This window comes from Notamacropus eugenii, chromosome 6 (genome assembly GCF_028372415.1).
Source record: "Notamacropus eugenii isolate mMacEug1 chromosome 6, mMacEug1.pri_v2, whole genome shotgun sequence".
Lineage (NCBI taxonomy): Eukaryota > Metazoa > Chordata > Mammalia > Diprotodontia > Macropodidae > Notamacropus > Notamacropus eugenii.
The window spans coordinates 101432346-101451865 of record NC_092877.1 but is presented as its reverse complement, the minus strand read 5'-3'; the positions used below and the strand labels follow the sequence as shown (position 1 = coordinate 101451865).

General features: G+C 39.3%; 1 protein-coding gene and 1 pseudogene across 1 annotated transcript in view; both read right to left on the bottom strand.

Annotated features, from left to right (window-relative positions):
* Positions 1-19520, bottom strand: part of GABRB1 (gamma-aminobutyric acid type A receptor subunit beta1) — a 440089-nt gene that overhangs the window by 390611 nt on the left and 29958 nt on the right. The gene's annotated exons all lie outside the window — the stretch shown is intronic.
* LOC140511565 (E3 ubiquitin-protein ligase PPP1R11 pseudogene) lies at positions 11756-13293 on the bottom strand (annotated as a pseudogene).

Genomic DNA, 19520 nt, shown 5'->3' with positions numbered 1-19520 from the left:
ATGAACTCAAACTTAGAGCATATATGTAGCTAAAGGGAAAACACACAATTGCTGGTTACTAAAAGTCCTTTTCTCCCTTCGTGGAGTCTTCATAAAGTTTCTCTTAGGCATTGCTGAGCTCTGAAGATCACCATCCTTGTAGTCTTGGAAATGCTTTACTCTGGTGTATCTGCATTGCCTTCAATATGTCTCTCAGCTCCCAATGCAGATGGTGCCATATTGACAGATGCTATAGTGACAATGCTACTGAATCTGTTAGTTATTGCTATCACTGTCAATGCCAACCCCACATCTTCTGACCTTTTCAGGTTCATGAGATTAATACCTGATCAGCAGGTGATTCTTCTCTATTCCTCCTCTCCTCCTTCTTCTCCCCTCCCCAACCCAGCATTTCATTCTCAGGAGTCCTTTATCACTAGATCTAATCATGGCTAAATTAGTTAGCTCCAAACAAGATTTCTACTTTTATGTGTAGCTCCAGAAGGAATAACTTATTCTCCTCAACCAATCACATGTTATTTCATGTGTGACATTGTCATCTTTCATCCAATGAGCCAAAGCTCCTCTGATCCTCTCAGATTGACTGAGGGCCTATTTGTACCTACTTATTTTTGATTGATTAAATAGAGATGTCAAGGGTTTCTGTGGTTCATTAATTACACTAATAAATTTATTTTAAATTAAGCAAACGTTTTTCTTCAAAGAACTGACAGCTTCAAAGAGACTTGCTTTGCCTTAAGGAAAGTGTGTTACACTGAAAGAATACAGATATAACCCTCCCAGGGGTGAGCTTTGAAAACCTCCAGAATCTTCAAGCACATTTTCAAGTTTATTTGATATCTTATTCAGGGCTTACTTTAAAAATATAAGTCCTATTTTTCATCTTTCATCTTTTCTATGAAATTATTAATAAGGTTAATTTTTATAAAGAGAATGGAGGCAAGGAGGTGAGGCTAATTGAACAGCTTAGGATAACAATAATTGGCATTTGAACTGTCTTCATGACACACCATCTATATGAACATTAACTTCTGTAGGATCCTATAGTCTTCTTGAATGTGTCAGTAAACAAATCTATAGTCTTTTAGCATTGAAGGACAGGCAACATAGTGGGACTGTATAGGTAGGAAAACAAGAGCTGGAATGAGATGCTGATTCATGGCAAAAATGTTCTCACCCTATGTTGTGTTTCATAGTTTATTTTCAGAAAAAAGGTAATGTTACCAATTCTAGCAAATATTGTGAGACTGTCTAACACAACCCTGTAACAGAAAAGAGACTGACTATGAGGAAGAAAAGGAATGAGAAACTACAATGGACTCTTGGGTGTAACTGAGCTATACAACTTCAGTGGTTAGTTTCCTAACCAAGTTCCTTTTACTTGCATCTGTATGCTCTTCTGACTAGTGTTTAGGAAGACATATATGGTATCTTGTTCCCCAGATGTCTTGTTGATATTCTTATCTTCCTTTCTTATGCTCCCACCGTCCCCTTATTTTTATTCAATAGCTCCCAGTTGCATCAGAGGCTACTGCTGCCCCCATATTCTTCCAGAGCCCCCAAGGGGTGGTATCTCCTACTTTGGGAACCTATGGCTCAGCAATGATCTGTAACGATATGTGTCAAGAAACCAAATGTTGTCCATCTGTCCATGCAAGGGCTAAGACCTCTTCTCTATGCCTAAGAGATTTTCCTCTGATAATCAAGAAATGGGGCTTAGTGAAAATACCAATTTTTTAAAAATAGATGAAAAATATGAAGGACTATAATCTGAGGTCAACAAAATAAGTGCTATAGAATAAGCATTCCTAGAAACAATGAGAGCATATTAGTAAATTGGAGTTTTATATTTTTACATTACTGCTTGATCATTACGGAAACGAATAGCATTTTCAGATAATAAATATTCATTGAATAAATGAATGAACTTAAAAAGATCTAAGTGTGATATCCCATGGTGAAATTGGATATAATGGATCTGAGATTCTCAACCTTTCTGAAGTGACAAAGCCTTTAGAATGAAATCTTAATTAAAAAAAAGCTTCATACTAATGGCACCAGATAACACAAGGCTGATTTCTTTTTTAGAGATATATTTCAGATCTTTTTGTCCTGACTAATCATTTTACAAGGAAGTTAGTGGACAGGATGTGATGGCTGACCATCCATAAGTTTCATAATTGAGAACATTAGTAAATGTTGTAAGACTTCATAACCATTTATTTTCCCTTTGATTACCTGTCACTTGTTAAGTTCTTAGCATGTGTCAGGTACTGGGGATAGGAAAAAAAGGGCAGAATTGGAATGCAGAATGAAGCAGAATATTTTCTCTTGTATTATGTTTTGCTTTGTTTGGGTTTTTCTCATGGTTTCTCCCATTTATTTTAATTCTTCTATGAAATATGACTAAGATGAAAATGTGTTTAATAAGAACGTATGTGTAGAACCCATATAAGATTGCATGCCATCTTGGGGAGTGATGGAGTAAGGAAGGGAAGAAAAATCTAAGACTTATGGAAATGATTGTAGAAAACTGAAAACAAATAAATTAATAAAACAAAATTTTTCAAAGAAAGAAAAAAAGGTCAAAAATAATCCTTGCCGTCCAAGAGCATGCATTTCAATTTGGCAAACACTTAAATAACTACATATGTAGTAAATAACAAGATAGTACAGAGTAGAAAGGTAATCTCAGTAGGGAAGGCACTAGCCACTAGGAGGACCAGGATAGTGTATTGCAGAAGGTGGAATTTAAACTGAGTCTTGAAAGAAGGCAGGAATATTAAAAAGCAAAACTATGGAGGGAGATTATTCTAGGCATAGGAGATAGCCAGTGGTAAGGCATATGGATGGGAAATGGAAATGCCTAGTATGATGAACATTTTTAGGTATTATTTCCATTCATCATATTTTTGCTTTAACATTTTGAGTTTTGTTTTTAATTTCAGAATGTTTTGTTCACAAATGTCTTTGCATTTTTGCTAGAACCATATGACTAATTTTAAAAAATTGATAACATCGCATACATTACACATCCCTCCTCCCCCATCTTTTTCAGTTCCAATGTCTTCCCGTTTCCTTTTCTCTTTTCTTATTGGTTTTGACCTTTAAAGAAGACATATTCACCCCTAACAAAAATCCCACCTAGCACTCATTCAGGGTATCTCTTTCCAAGTTAATCCATTATTCCTTCTTAAAGAGGCTAGATTCTTTTTGTTTCTGAATATTTTAATAACTATTATAACTGTGAACAACTTCTTAAAGTTGTTTGGCTCATGTTATACATGTGTAATCCATATTGGATTGCTTATTGTCCAAGGGAAGGAGGAGGGGAAGGAGGGATAGAATTTGGAACTCAAAACTTTAAAAAAAAACCAACCCATAAATGTTAAAAATTATTTTAGCATGTAATTGGGGAGGAAATAAATTATTATTTTTAAAAAGTTGTTGGACTCATGGCAGTTTGTCCAGTTTTACTCTTTGCCAGAGATGTCTCTCTCTATATTGTCATTTATCCTACTGATTTAGGACAAGAATTTTTGCAAAGAATTTTATTATAACCAAATGCCTCTAAGTATGAATATAGAAACTTTCAGGAATCACAAACATACTTAAGAACTGGGAGATTCCCTCCTTCTCCTCCTGAAGTAAGCTTGCTCCACTGAATAACTAAGGCAGAGAACGATTAACAATTTAAAGATTCTTTCCAAACTCAGACACAAAAACTTGGAAGTAGATTTCTCCTTTTTTTTTCTTTAACAGTTCTTTTTAGATCAGATCCAGGATATTCCATGTCAAGTGAAAAAATGCTAGGATTTGGCTCTTCCTTAGATTCATGGCATCATAGATGTACAACTGGATGGAATCTTAGAAATCATTTAGTTCAAACCCCTCATTTCATATAAGAGGAAATAAGGTGAATTGATTTCCCTAAGACCACACAGACATTAAAAGATTTGAATCTTAATGGGTGGGAGAGATAGAGAAAAATTCAGCTAAGAAGCAGTTCAGACTGAGTTAGACAAAGGACATGGAATGAACTATTTGACAAAGAATTTGGGTTCATCTCTAGTTTTTAATCTGGGGTCTATGAGCTTTAAAAAAAAACGCTAACTGTATTCCAATATAATTGGTTTCATGTGTAATCTTGTGCATTTTATTTTATGCATTTAAGAACATAAGATTGAGGAATCTATAGGCTTCATCAAATTGCCAAAGGTTCATAACAGAAAAAGTTAAGAACCTCTGTCCTAGGGGGACTATGGTTCCCTCTGTCTCTTATTTGTGAGAGAGGTCTCACTTCAATTAATTGAGGATTTAGCCTCCTTAGTCTTAAGCAGTTGTCCTCAACATCATTAACTGGTTAAATTCAAATCTCCTATATACATGAAACTGCCTTATTAGTTTCAAAATAAGATAGAATCTATTGAGATTGTTTGTTTCTACTTTACACTCTCTAAATCAGAGATTGTAGGTGAAACCTGATAGTGAGGCAAAAGTTCCAACTTCATATTTGATCAACACTGTTAGCCATCAAAGAACACAGCTAGCATCCTATACTAGAAATGAACTTTGGAAGTTTCCAGTCATACCTGATTTAGGAAAGAGAAAAGAGTTGAGCAAGGTCTGTTTATCATTCTGATTCTATCTTATGAGGTTCATGGTGCAAATGTACTACACTTCCCGGCCCCCCCTCCATGTTTTGGTTGTATGATGTATATAAATGTGTATGTGTGTACATATATATACATACACACACACATACATACATACAGAGAGCGAGAGCAAGAGCGAGAGCAAGAGAGAGAGAGAGAGAGAGAGAGAGAGAGAGAGGGAGAGGGACCCTGACTGCTGCTGAGAGGGGGAGGGGGAAACCGTGTGTCATGCCTGTCTATGAGGTCCATGGTTCTATGCTGCTGTATATCACAGTAGGGACAAAAAAATACATCTAAGAGGGGAATGATGTGATGTGCTGATGACATGTCCTGAAGATTCAATAGCCCTACTAATCCTTTACAACTGAACTCTATACTCTGTGCCTTGGAAGGAGTGACCAGTTATCAGTGTTATAATGTGAAAAACACAAAGAAATATGTAACCTGGGCTTCTCTGGGTATGCCCAGCATTCCTAATGTGGAGGCGCATGAGGGGCCTTTCCAGCATGTCCTGTATGTTTCACATAAAGCTCACTGCCTCCCCTGCCATGTGGGTAGGGGAGCCTCCTTTGACTGACTCCCTGCTTCTTGAAAACTGGTGAGACAGAGCCATTTGCTCTCTCTTCCTGTCATGATCTTTTTCTGCTTTACTTTGACAGTTCTCACCTGCTGTGCCCAGCACTCAGCATAGATGCTGTGAACTGAACCACTGAGAAAAGACTTACCATCCCCTGCTACCTTTACTACCTCTATTATACCCTGACTCCAAAAAATTAGCCTGCTGGTTTTTGTTTCTATTCTGTGTCATTTGTCCACCTCAGCTTCTGATGACAGAGGTGACTCCCACCTGGGAGTTTGTGCCATGGCATCCATGGTGCCAAGATTATAGGCAGGATGGTACAGCCAGGCAGCCTCACATGAAAGCCCTGAGAAGCCAGAGTGCCTGAGAGTCAAATCTGAGGGGTTTTAGACTTGGAACTAGGACTGTGTTCTATCCCCTCCCCAGAAACTGAGGTGGTGGTGGTGGTGGTGGTGGTGGTGGTGGTGGTGGTGGTGGTGGTGTGTGTGTGTGTGTGTGTGTGTGTGTGTGTGTGTGTGCATATATATGTATGTAGGGAGTGCAAGCGTCTTATACCTCCCATGTGTTGGGAAATTGTATTTGTGGTTATACTTCTGAAGTAAATATTCCCTTATAAAAGTTTCTGTTACAAATATAATGGGCCATTTCGATCCAGGCATATAAAAAGGAACCAGCCAGAATAGAGTAGGATGGGTAAAACAATAAATACAAAACTAAGCAAACAAAAACCCCCCACAAACTTTTCCAAGATTGGGAAAAGTTTTTATGGTTGTGACTTGATAAACTGCTTCAGTCTGTATTTTTTCTCTGATATATGCATCTATATATCATCTGTCTGCATATTTTTTCATATTTCTATCCTAGGAAGCCTATAAACAGAACAACTTTTTTCAGAAGTTACTTGACTAATATGAAGATTTATCAGAATTTATTTCATCAGGCAATTTAGAAATTCTTTTTAAAAAGAATTTCAAGACAAGGAGAATACAAGACATTGAAACTGAGTCCTCTCTGGCATTCTATTCTGAAGTATCCAAGGGACCTATTATTCTCTTGTCTCTAAATCCTTTAGATAATATTCTCTCCCTCCCCCCATCCTACATGATTTAAGAGTGTCAATTTGTGAATTGAGCTATCATGGTGACTAATGAGTTGTCTCATGGTTCTGAAAGAGCTGAGAAATTTTTTAGCTTTCACACCCAGGCAGTTTTTCACTATTTGCTAAGAGAGAAACGCTTGGCTGTTCAGAGGAGACAATTCACTTTTGGGTTCAGGGAAAGACACCTTTTAACATGATAGAGATGAGAAATTGCTTTTATTAAGAAATGGTATTACTGGTTTTGGGCAGCTCTCTGCTTTGTTGTCTGCGCCCAGGCATCCTTTGTCTTTTCAACATCAACTGCCATTTAAAAATGTCACCAATTTTTTCTAGTAGGCAGAGAAACCCAGAGAATAGCACCCAAGCAACTTGGTAAGATATAATCCAACTTGAAAAAAATCATAATTAAATACTGCCAGGTTCTTTTCTCCTACTGCCAAAGCCCTTCCTGTTGATTTGCCATTTAAATGTCCAAATCTCTCCTCTTCACATTATTGAATCAGGTTCTTAAGGATGGCTACAATTTATCCCTCATGGTGCCAGGTTATCTTATGTTTATGTAGGAATTTTGCATATTATATGTGATCTTAACTGATCCCACATATAATTTACATTTTAATAGCACTTTAAGGTTTTTGAAATATCTTCCTTATAACCATCCTATGAGCTAGTATTGCCTCTATTTTACAGATGAGGAAACTAAGGCTTAGATTAATAGCCCAAGGACTGACAATCAGTAAATGTTCAGAGTCATAATTTGGACCCATATCTCCTGACTCCATATTTAGCAACCTTCCTTTGATACTGTATTCCTTTTTTGACATTCACAAGAATGATATGGATTTGGTTGGTTAGTTATTATCTTCCCCATTTGGATGAGGAAACTGAGGTACTGTTGTTATAGCTAGGATCACATAACTAACTATAATTGAGATAGAAATTAGAACTCTGGTCTACTGTCTCATACTCCAATACACTTTCTAATGTTACTACAACTCAGCATGAGATGCATATAATAATAACAGACATCTCTTTAGGAGGGTAGTGGGCTAATTGAGAAACCACTTGGAAGTGTTCCTATCAACCAGAGCAAAGTGAAAAAGTGAACCCCTTATGAAATATTCGTGTATTTTGAATGACATTCTTATTGCCTACTCTGTATTCATGATTCTTTAAAAGGAATTTGTCATTTTAAGTAAGAAATACCACAGAAATTCTCCTTCAAATTACTTAGCAAAAAGCATAGAATCTCTCTAGGGAAAGCGGATTTCAGTTATGTCAGCAAAAGAACTGACGAACAAATTAATCCCTGTCTTATCGAAAAGACATTGATTCAAATCTTGCCTGAACTAGAGTCCTTGGAAATCTGATGGGAATAGCTCAGGCCTGCAAAGAATCTTATGAGGAATGACCCTGTTAGTTTTCAGTTCTATTCTTAGTGGAATTTGGTGTAAATGGCTTACAAGCCTTCTCTTAACTCAGTGTAGTTCGATTTATCAACTGTGTTACATCAGATTAGAACTGGGGTATCGAAAATTTCAGTCTCCCATAAGTCATAGAGCAGATAGTATACTGAATAATTCAATAAAGACAGAAAAAAAGACACATTTGACTCTGATCAATTTTCACAGTATTAGATATGTCATGGTTTTTTATAGACATGAAGATTGTGGGTGTATATAGGGAATAAAAATGGATGAAGATCATCCAGACTGAATGAGATTCCCAGTGAAAGAAAGCCCACAGGGCAATTCACCTGAAGAAGCAGAATTCACAACAAGAAGATGACTTAATATTTAATAAAACAGTCAAATAATGGCAAGCACTTTGAGGAACGAACTATGAGCTGATCTGTTCAATTATGGAGATTACTTCCCTAGCAAGATTCTTATTTTTTTCAAAATGAAATGTGCACCCCAAATTAGCAAGGACATGTCTGCAACAATCTGCTGGTCTTTAACCCCTTCTATAATTTGGTACCTAAGACCAAATAAATTTGGAGAATTGTTTTACCTAGTGCCATGCCTAATTTTATTTTTCTGATTTCTCAATAATGGATAGAACACCGGATTTGGAACCAGGAATACCTAGGTTTAAAACTTTTCTTGCCATTGCATTATGGGCCAGTCACTTGCCTTCTCTAAACCTCAGTTTCCTCATGCGTAGAATGGGAAAGATAATAATAACTGTAGTGTCCACCTCTCAGGATTGATGTGTGCTTCAAAAAGGTGCTTTCTCAAATTTGAAGTGACATATAAATGTCAGCTCTTATTACTGCTGTCCCCATTATCATTATTATTGAAATATGGCACAATGTAACACAGGCATGCAGACAGTAGAATGCAGGTGTTTCATCATTGTTGGTTTCCTGAGAATAGAGAAAAATAATTGACAGATTTTCTTTATGACAGAATATAAGCATTCCCAAAGATATGTGGGAGGAAGTCTGAGCATTGTAATGTTAATTATGTTAATGAGAGTTAAAGATCTTCCTAGCCCATTAACTGGCCTGCCCATTAAGGGAAGCTTGATTAAGGGACATTTGTTTTGTAGGAAGGCCCACGCCTTTTGTTAATTTCTAATGAGGCACTGATTCACCTGGGTCATGATGCCTTCCAGCTCTGAAAAGTGTATACATACTCTGAGGTGAGGATTTGCTTTGAGGCTTACTTTTTGGAAGAAGCTTTGTGTGCCAGATGAGACTCTGGGTAGCTGTTGAGAAGCCCCCAGGCTTTGAAAAGCCAGATGCTGGTGCTGCTCTTTCCATAACCATGTGTGTATGTAATGGTCAGACAGTTGGTCTGTTGATCTTTATTTCTCTGCTTGTATTTTCTCTGTTGGTGAATGTAATCAAAGTAAATTGTTGACCCCTCAGAAGTTGCTTTCCTTTTAGAAAAGCAGATCTAAGAACCTGTACAACAGGCTTTCCTGTATATGCTGGGGTGTTTACTGATACAAGCTTTAGAACTGCGTCTTGCCCAGAGGCAGCCGATATTTTGATTAGCTCGTTTGTAAGTGTCTCCTTCCATTAGAAGAAATCCAAATTGCATGAAAAAATTACTCCAGAAATAATAAAATTAAAAGTATTCTAATTGCTACCCAAATATTTTTAAGCAAATGGTTTTTAATAGTTATTTTAAGTAATTGTGTGTTACCTAATGACTACATGGAACATTGAATATGATTATTGAAGATTCACCACCGGACATTAATTCTTCATTCCAGGCCATAAAAATCCTAGAATGTGACACTACCTACTGATAGGAAAATATTTAAGATGAATAGTAGTATATATGATCTAGTCAACCTTGAATTACTAAAAGCACTTAGGTGGAGGCCACCTTTTTGTCTGCAGATATCTGGTCATCTTTGCTAGTGTGGTTCACTCAATTCATTCTGAGGCCATTTCGACTGAAAGATTACAGTACCTGATTTACCAGAGATCTGAAGAACCAGTCTTCATATTTTCCTTACCACTGGGGCCTGAAATCAGTTAGAATCTGTTGAGAGGCTTCCAAAATTGTGACTTTCACTTTCTTCTTATTAACTACTCTGATAAAATCACTGTGTACCCACTCTTACTGAAGTGAGGACAAAGTATGCTGAAAGCATCAAACACAGGGGTTTTTAAACCTTTTTTTTTACATCATAGATGCCTTTGGCAATCAGTTGAGGCCTATGGAGCTCTTCTCAGAATAACATTGTTAGATGTACATAGAATTACAAAGGCAAACAAAGGATAGCAAAAATAAGGATGTAATTTTTTTCCATCCACATTCATAGACCCTTTGAAATCTATCCACTGATTCCTTGGGGGTCTCTGGACTACAAGCTAATAATCTCTGATCTAACATCACTCTACTGGGAAATGGTAGTAATATGCAGTATTTGGGATGCCTACACAGAACATATTATCCTATTTGTTTCACTTATTATAATAGCTGGCTCTCACTAGGGTTTTCAGCCCCATATAACATCTCTCTGGGGATTACCTCACCAATATTTTTTCTGATTGGGCATACAAACTACATTCATTGAAAGAGAAAACTACTAGATGAAGCTAATTCTATGAAGAAGAAAAGTGAATGCTTCTGAAATAAAATCAAATATTCTCTCCTGAGCTACATGGATATACTGAGACAAGTTTTTACTTGATTGTTTACCTTCCAAGTTGCTTGGAGAATAGATACACTCTGGATGGGTTTGTTTCATTTTTGCAATACTCTGCTGAAAGAATGGGGCATTCCATGTACTTGCTTTAACCAGTTGAGTATAGAGAGTATACTGATATATAACTTATCATAGAAATATGTATCTGAGTGGGCTTGAAAGTGGTTGTGACTCCCATTTTACAGACTTCTGCTAGCATAGCAGACATGCTGCAGGGCTTTTAGAAAGTAGTCCTGTATGACCACAGATGCAACTGAGGTGCTTGTAAGTACAAGAATGGACTTCCTACCCCAAGGGACCTTTGCTTTTCCTTATGAACCACTGGAGAAACACACATATGCCCTTTCTGCGACAGATTTTCTCCAAAACACTTTTAGCCTCCACAGAAAGTTATCTGTAATTATGAATTGAGTTCAAACAAAGCTGTAGCCAGAATTTTTAGGACCTGAGAAAAATGCCAACCCTCCCTACCCAGAATCAGCAGCAGATAAATCTCAAATAAATTTTTAAAAGACAAAATACAATTGGGGTAGGGGTGGACATATATCCAAAAGAAAATCACTTGGGCTTTGGCAGTGGCATTTGAAAGGAGGTGGTAAAATCATACACCATTTGGCAGCTTCCTATTTTTAAGATTTTTGCCAACTAAGTGCTAAGCTCATTTGTATCTTTGCTTTGGAAGGAGTGTAACTGTCATGTCTTCTAAATTCTGGCACCCTAGAAGTAAAGTCACACTTGTCCCACCCTAGTTATGGTTCTAGGTCAATCTTAAGTGATAATTTTATAGCCTTCATAAAGGAAAATGAAAACCATTTTTTTACTTCCAAGTTAGATTCAGATATTTATATTGTCCTGCTGCACAGAGAGGGAACAGACATGTTCTATACAAAATTATTTGGTCTCCAGTGGAAGGGTAACTTAAGACCAGTCCAAACCTCTTCTGGTTATTCCCAGACAAAGGAAACTCCTTCCCTTGAACAGTTTGGCTCACTTGGCTCATTCTAGCCATACTCATAAGCCTAAAGGTGAGTCAGACAGAGATAATCATCAGGTGCAGTATGACACGGTGATACTGCACCTTGTTTAGAGGTATTGACCATTACATGGTATTACCAAACTCATGCCTTCCTTTTCTTTCTCTAGTAGAATTTAATCTTGAACATGCATTTTTTTTTTTTTTTTGGTCTTTGGATCCTCAACACCTAAAACAGTTCCCCAGAAACAGAAAGAACTTAATAAATGCTTATTAAATGAAGGAATGTATTTAATATGCCATTTGCCATATTCAAAGAATCACTGGAAGTCAGAGGTGGAAGGGACTCTTATCTGGTCGAACACCTTAATTTTTTTAAAATGTGGGGTTATTTATTTTGAGAGCCTGTGGCAATAAATGAAATCTCAGTGTGGAGGTGGAGTTGGTTGACCTTAGCTGATGAGTCCAAGAACATAGTGGAAGAACTGAGTGGAGAGGCCTGTTCATAGGCGGTGCTCTACTGGACTTATCTGAGAGTAAGGCAGATGGAAGGATTACCAAACTCTTGGCTCCCTCTCAATCCCTTCCTAGGTTCCCCTCAGTAACATATGGGATCCAACCTCTGCAATGGGAAAGTCAGAAAGCTGAGGGAATCAAACCCAGCTTCCTTTGCCAAAAGGCCTAGAAAGGACATGGAAATTGGGAGAGGTCGCCCTTCACCCTTTCTGATGACACTCTGAGGATTAGCAGAGGGAGGGGGAAATGCCCGATGTCTGCGTCTTGGGAAGGAGTGGACATTTTCCAGTCTCCTGATGAGAGGTAAGGCGTGACTCGGACCCTTTTCCAGGAGATGAATGAGTTAGGATCCTATGCTGGGGTAGGTGCTCCAAGCCAGGATCGGGGCACAGTCTGGCAGATGGGCAACTGGCCATGACAGGAATGAACCCCTCTAACGAAGCCCGCTGGGGGGTACCAGAGGTGGGGATGATCGGGGGGGATTCGGATCCCGGGCAATGGGATTGGGCAGTAAGCACAGAAGCTGGATGCGGTCCTCCAGAGCAGGGATGGGGATGGGGGAGGAGGGATGAGCTGGCAGCCTGGGTCCCTCCAGGGCACAAGGAGCCTGGAGGCCTGGGTTTGAAATGGCAGCAAAGGCAGGACTCCAGGATTTTTGCGTGTCCTCCCCTCCCCGTTCCCTCCAGCAAACTGGGGGGGCAGGAAGGGGAGGGTCAAAGCGTGGGTTTAATCCCCAAGTAGCGACACAGATACATTGAGGCGCGGCCTCGCAAGCTCAGGGCTTCGCGGGGTCGGGTGGGGGCTGGGAGGGGCCGGCCCCGAGGGTCAGAGCAGCGGGGGGTCCCCCTCCGCCGGGGCCGGGGCGGCTCTGGGCCTTCGGGTGGCCCCGAATGCAGTGGGTGTGGCCGCAGCCCTCGTCCTGCTCGTCTTCGCTCTCCGTGGAGCTCTCGCCGAAGGCCCGAGGCTTCTTGTAGATGCAGCAGCACTTGGAGGACATGCGGCCCTGGTGCTCATTGTCCACCGTGTCCGTAGTCCACTCCACCTTCTTGTCCGGCTTCCGCTTCCGGAGTTTGATGGTCAGGCTGCGGCTCTCCCCGCCGCGCTTCACGGGTTCGGCCGTCACGGTAACCGAGGAGTCCCTGCTTGGCTCGCTGCGCCCGGCCTTGGTCTCGGCCATGGCGGGGGCTGAGGCGTTGTCTTCCTCTCCCTGGCTCCCTCTGCGAGTACAGGCCCCGCCAGAGTTGCAGAAGTAGGAGTCAAGGCCCTGTTGTTGTGCCTGCCCCTCCCCCAAGCCGCCCACTCTCCCCCCGCCCCCCCGCCCCCCCACTTCCGGCCTTTGGCTTCCGGGATTCACCTTCATTTTACAAGTGAGAAAAAAAAAGGAAGCCCACGGAAATGACGTCACTAGGCTGAGCCCGCCACTGAAGAGAATGAGAAATCTAATTCTTTGCCTTGCCCTGAGCAAAGTTTTAACAGAAAGAAAGAAGAAAGACCCAAAAGACTAGATCAAGGGCTCCCAAACTTTCCCTGATAAAGAGCTAATTTTCATTTCCTGAAAGGTTTATTATCATCCGTGGGCAAGTCCCTTAAGGGCACTACTTCCTTTGCAATGTCGGGCACCCTTGAATAGGCCACGGAAGCTGATGAAGGCGCCTTATGAGGCCCTCCTGGGCGCAGACTGGGCCTTGGAACTCCCTTTACTATCAGTACTTACAGACAGCACTTGAAACGCTGTGCTGGCAGGCCTCCGGCCTCCTGGGGCCATCTTCTCTGGTAGTTGTGCCAAAGAATGTATAATGAGTAGTCATAAAGAACAGCAGCTCCAGAGACTAGGGATAGGCCCCTTCCCATCTTCAGTGTCTTTTCAACCCAAGCCACCCTGCTCTCACGGACTGGCCAACATTGGGTCTCATCCCAGGCCTCCCTTGGTCATTGCTTGGCTCTGAGGGACGGTAAATAGCAGTTATTTCTGTCTGGCCTAGGCAAGCTGAGGCTTCTCCCCTCCCCGATTGATTTGTTCCCCTTTTCCTTTGTCTAGATAAAAGAGGCTGCTCTTTGCCTCATTTTTTACTTAGCCTTAATGACTGAATTGGCATTGCCTCAGGTAACCAGAGGAAAGACCTCAACTTAGAAAGCCAATTGAAAATGCCTCCCCCGGCATCCAGGGCCATCTCTAGTCGTCCAGATGGCTCTGGAGGAGAGAGTGAGGCTGGTGATTTTGCACCTAAATCATGGCATCTTCTTCCTAACGTTATGGTCTTCTCTGAGAATGATAGACCAATAATGACAATAGCCTAGCATATGTTTATTTTGTATGAGTTTAACTTGGTCGCTTTGAACCTATTCATATTTCCATCCTATGTCATCACAGAAGCAACATAGGGTAGTTGATGGAGAGTTGGCCTCTACATTGGGAAGGCCTTCCCCAGTGAGCCTCCTGGTGCTCTACACAACTCTCTAAAACTCGAAATTACAAAGAAGGTGCTGACTTGCATGAGTAGATAGTTTCCTCATTCAGAAGCTCCTCATGTTAAAGAAATCATGGTTTAGTGCCTACTCCTGTATTATTTCTTGGGCTGAGGTTTCATAAGCTTAAGATTCATTGAGTCATTACTTCCTTCTGTCTTCAAACAGCCTGAAAATCCCAAAAGATGAGCCATAGTTCTAATCTTTGTGGATTTGCTGCCTGAGTCTGTTATACTTTCCGTAGCTTTCTTGATTTTATCAGGTATGCTCATTTCTCCCTCTCTATATTTTTATTTCCAGATTGAAAAGTTATGCTCTCTTTGGTCCATTATAGTTCTATACATCCATTTTCTTCCTGGATAATTTTAGCTGCTGTTCCCTAGCAGCCAAATACTTCACCAGGCTGTCAAAATTTCATTTCTGTTTTCCTTTCCAACACCCTTTGTGGGCATGCACACTATTTTGTTGGCCTTATCATTTGCAATAGTACATTAAACTACAATCCTCAGAGAATAGTCTAAATGACTCCTAGATCTCTTTCTTGGGTTGTAACTGATAACTCAGAGTCCATCTGAGTAGACCCAGTGGTGGTGCTGGACGGCACAGGTAAAGGCTGGTGTGGGGCCTACAGCCTTCAAGCAACCAATTCCTGATAAGTCTGGAGTGTACATTTGGCATTAATAAGGAGAAAAGCTCATATTTCTATACTGCTTTAACGTTTATAAATGCTTCTCCCTTTGCTCTCACAAAACAATTCCACTACTTCTTTACCTTCTGTCATCTTTAGGCCCCTTTCAATCTTCTAACCCCAACATTTAAATGAAACTACTCTCCCCAAAATTACCAAGTATATATTTCTGGACTACAATGACCTTTTCTTGGTCCTCTTTTTTTTTTTGTATTTCTTTATAGCATTTGGAGCTGTGGACCATCTCTTTCCCTAGGTTATAATTTTCTTATTGGAATATTCTTTTGGTGTCAGGAAAATATGAGTTTAAATCCTTCCTATGACTTACTCCCTATGACCCAAGGTAAGCCATTTAACCTAAGTCATTCTCAGTTTCTCCATCAGTAGAATGAGGAAAATAATCATAATTACCTCTTAGCTTTGTTGTAAGGATCAAATGAGATGACATGTAAAGCACTTTGCAAACTTTAAAGTTTGATATAAATGCAAGCTATTATTATTCAGAAATTTTGTAATATCAGCATGGATATTCTCTTCACTGATGCAAATCACAGCCCCTCTCACCATAAGAGGACCTGGGGTTACTTCCTGGCTCTGCACTTAATACCTTTATGACCTTGGGCAAGTCAGATTCCTTCTATGAGCCTTCTTTTTCTCATCTCTAAGATGGGAGGATTGAATTAGATGATCTCTATTGTGCCTTCCAATTTTAAATTTATAATCATAATTTTATGTCCTTTGTAGATGCTTTCATTAGTTACTGTGGACAGAATGCTTATTACCTGGTGACCAAATTTCTGGTAATGAGTTGTTCTAACCTTAACCAGCTTTTTAGGCCTTGGATGGATGATCCAGAGTTCCTTACTAGACATTACTAGACTTAGCACACTTTGGTAAGTAACCAGATCACATGTTTCGTTCACATAACCTTTTAGAAGTTAACCATGCTACAATTAGGATATGGGAGAATGATGATGAAATGTAGTACTTCAGTTAACAGTTAGAAAAAAATCGTTGCATAGTTAAACTGTATTGTGTGATATATAAAAAAAAGAGGAAAAATATTGTTTTCCTTAAAGAACTTCATAACTATGGGATTGAGGGTCCTGCTCTTTCAACTTTGAAATGAAAACAGTCTTAGTTGTTCCTATTTTACATGAGCTTTTCTTGAAGAAAAAAGTCTTCCAAAAGTCTGATTAAACAGAAGAGCCAATTTCAGCACAAGCAACAAAAATATACTTCAGTGGTACCATATAGGTTCTTACTTTGTAGTTTTTGATCTTCCATGCCTTTGTCATATTTAATTCTTTGTTTTAGGTATAACTTCAAAACCCGGGGAAGTGTTTCTTAAATAGGTTTGATTTGTTTTTAAGGGATATATCTGATACTTATCTCAGGAACATATCTGATAATTTAAGAGAAAATTTGTGTCAAAATAGTGGAAAGTTTTTTTCTCACCAGAGCTAAGGCTGAATAAATAATGGAAATATTCTGTGAAGCATGAGTCTTCCTGCTAGGTCCTTTTCCCCCTTGACTAGTAAATGGAATTTTGAATGAGAGTCTTGAGTTTGGGACCAAGTCTTGGAAATCCTGTGGTTCATTGTGTGTCTATGAGGTTTTATTTTTATGTAGTTGTGGGATCTGTAGTATTTCATTCCTTGATTTTTAGATCTTCTAAGTATTGAAAATGAGTCAGCATCTTCTTGGGTCATCAATGCACATGTACCCATGACTTTAGAGTTCTCTAGATCACTATTTCCCTTTGACTTCAGTTCAGTGAGCCCTTGGTACATTATACCATGCTTTGTTTTCTCAATCCCATTTACAATATGATCTTATTCTGTTGATCTGTTGCTTTGTCTACCCTGGCTTCTCTTTCATTGTCTGTCCTGGGTTCTTCTGTTCTCCCTCTACATGCTTTTTGGTGACTTCATCAGCTCCTATGGATCTAATTATCATCTCCATGCAAAAGACTCCCAAATCTATATACACAAACCTACTTTCTCTCCTAAATTCTGATTATACATTTCCAACTACCTATTGGATACTTCAAACAAATTCCCCATAAGTATCTTAAACTCAACATTTCTAATTCACAACTTATTCTTTCTCCCCCACCCCTGCCAAGTTACCTCTCTGTTGGACTTTCCTATTTCTATCAAGGGTACTATCATCCTTCCAGTCACACAGGTTCACAACCTTCACATTAATCTTGTCTTCTTATGCGCCCTTTCAAATAGTAATATTCTTTTGGTGACATTGTATAACAGTGAGTTGGCACACTCTAATCTTTAAAGAATTAAAGCTAAATGTGACACAAAATGTAGAGGTACCTGGTGGATATGAGAAAGATGATTTTGAAGAATGACATCAAAGATGACTAATTTTAAAGATCTGTTGGTCATGTGGGAGAGAGTGGAGGTTAACTGATGACCAGCCTGTGACTTGGAGTGGCAGATCTAATTCATTTGGCGGATGTTTTCTGGTGAAATTATGGGAGGTCATAGACAAGAGTTACACTGGTAACGTAGGCACTGATGGGTTGTATAGTCTGTATGACGTGAGTGACTCTTACATCACAGGTTACAAATCTCATATGAAGTTGTTTGTGATCATTATTTATGATTATTTACATAGTTATTTATGTAATTTTTTTCCCTTAAAGGCTCTTCTTCATCAAGATCTCAGGAAGAGGTCTCTTTTTTGCTGAACTTTGAAGAATAAGAATTCTGAAATGATAACTAGTAATTATATAATGTTTTAAGGTTTGTAGAGCACTTTACAAAATATTATTTCAGTTGATCCTCACAGTTCTGGGAGATAGGTGGTATTGTTATTTTTATCCGCATTTTTAAAAAAAATTTTTTTAAATTAATTAATTTAATTTAACTTTCATTTTAACAAAATTTTGGGTTCCAAATTTTCTCCCCATTTGTCCCCTCCCCCCACCCCAAAACACCAAGCATTCTAATTGCCCCTATCACCAGTCTTCCCTCTCTTCTATCATCCCTCCCTTCCCTTGTCCCCATTTTCTCTTTTGTCCTGTAGGGCCAGATAACTTTCTATACCCCTTTACCTGTATTTCTTATTTCCTGGTAGCAAGAACAGTACTCGACAGATAGCCCAGAATGCAATGTGACCCTGGTCCTTTCAGGTTAGATCTTTTCACATTTTCACTTTGAGTGAGATACACCCATTCAATGAATAGGCTTCTTTAAGTGGTTACTCAAGGGATGGCACCTTTAATAAAAAAAAAAATCAAACTGGGAGGGGAAGACCCTCAGGGTTCCTGGGTAAAAGAGAAATAATTACTATTTAGTGGAGAGGGAGAGGTGAAGGGAGAGGGAGAACTGAGTTACCCAACTATCTGGGTCTCCATTCGGGGAGTTTGGTTTACTCACAGGTTGTGTTTGTCTTTCGCTTTTGAAGGGGACCATGACATCAGGGAAATGATGACATGACTTGTAGTTGACTTTGATTTGAGTGAGAAATGGCTATGCATTTTATAGATATGTAAAAGCTGAGAGAGGTTAAATTGATATGCTGAGGGTTTCATAGTAATTGTCTGAGACAGGATTTGAACATAGGTCTTCCTGATATCATATGAGGAACCACACATAAGTATTAACCTGCATTACCCAATATGACAATGAATCATTTCAGTAGTCAAAATCCTGCAAAAGAGGGACTGCTCCATTGGCTGTTTCACATGCAAAAGTGAATTTGACAAGACTTCACAAAGGGAAAAATAAATGCATACACTGTCAAGAATTACCTGTTTTTCCAGAGGGGTGGAGTGAAGAGTGGGATTTTATAGCAAAAGCTTTAAGCTTGAGTCTACTCTCCCAGAGTCATTTACACTTTGGTACAAGTGTATAATCAATTGGTATAATCAATTTTTCTCTGAGAATACATCTGAACTGAAGGAATGGTGAGATAGCATGAGGACATGGGATTTCTGAATTTATGGTGTACTGTTGAGGGTAAAAGGAGCACAGACATAGGGTTGTCTAGATATTAATTTATTTTTCTTTTTGGTTAACACACAATTCTGTCTTGAGCTGTCCCCTTATATAATGGTTTTTCAATAACCTGTTGTAAAGGATAGTGTCAAGTTGTTGGTAAAATAGGCCTGTTCTGTTTTCATAGTTTAGTTCACCTCGTCTCCTCCTTCAGCACTCCTTCTCACTATGTTAGAATCTGTCTAAGTTAATATCTCTGGGAAAAAAGCTCACTCAAATTGCAGAATAATATTTAGACACTACACATGTTCATTTCGATGGCATTGGCTTGGCTACAACTAGAAGGTCTATATCTATCCATGCAATTAAAAAGCTCACTCCTGAGTTCCTTCATTCTCAGGTCACTGGATA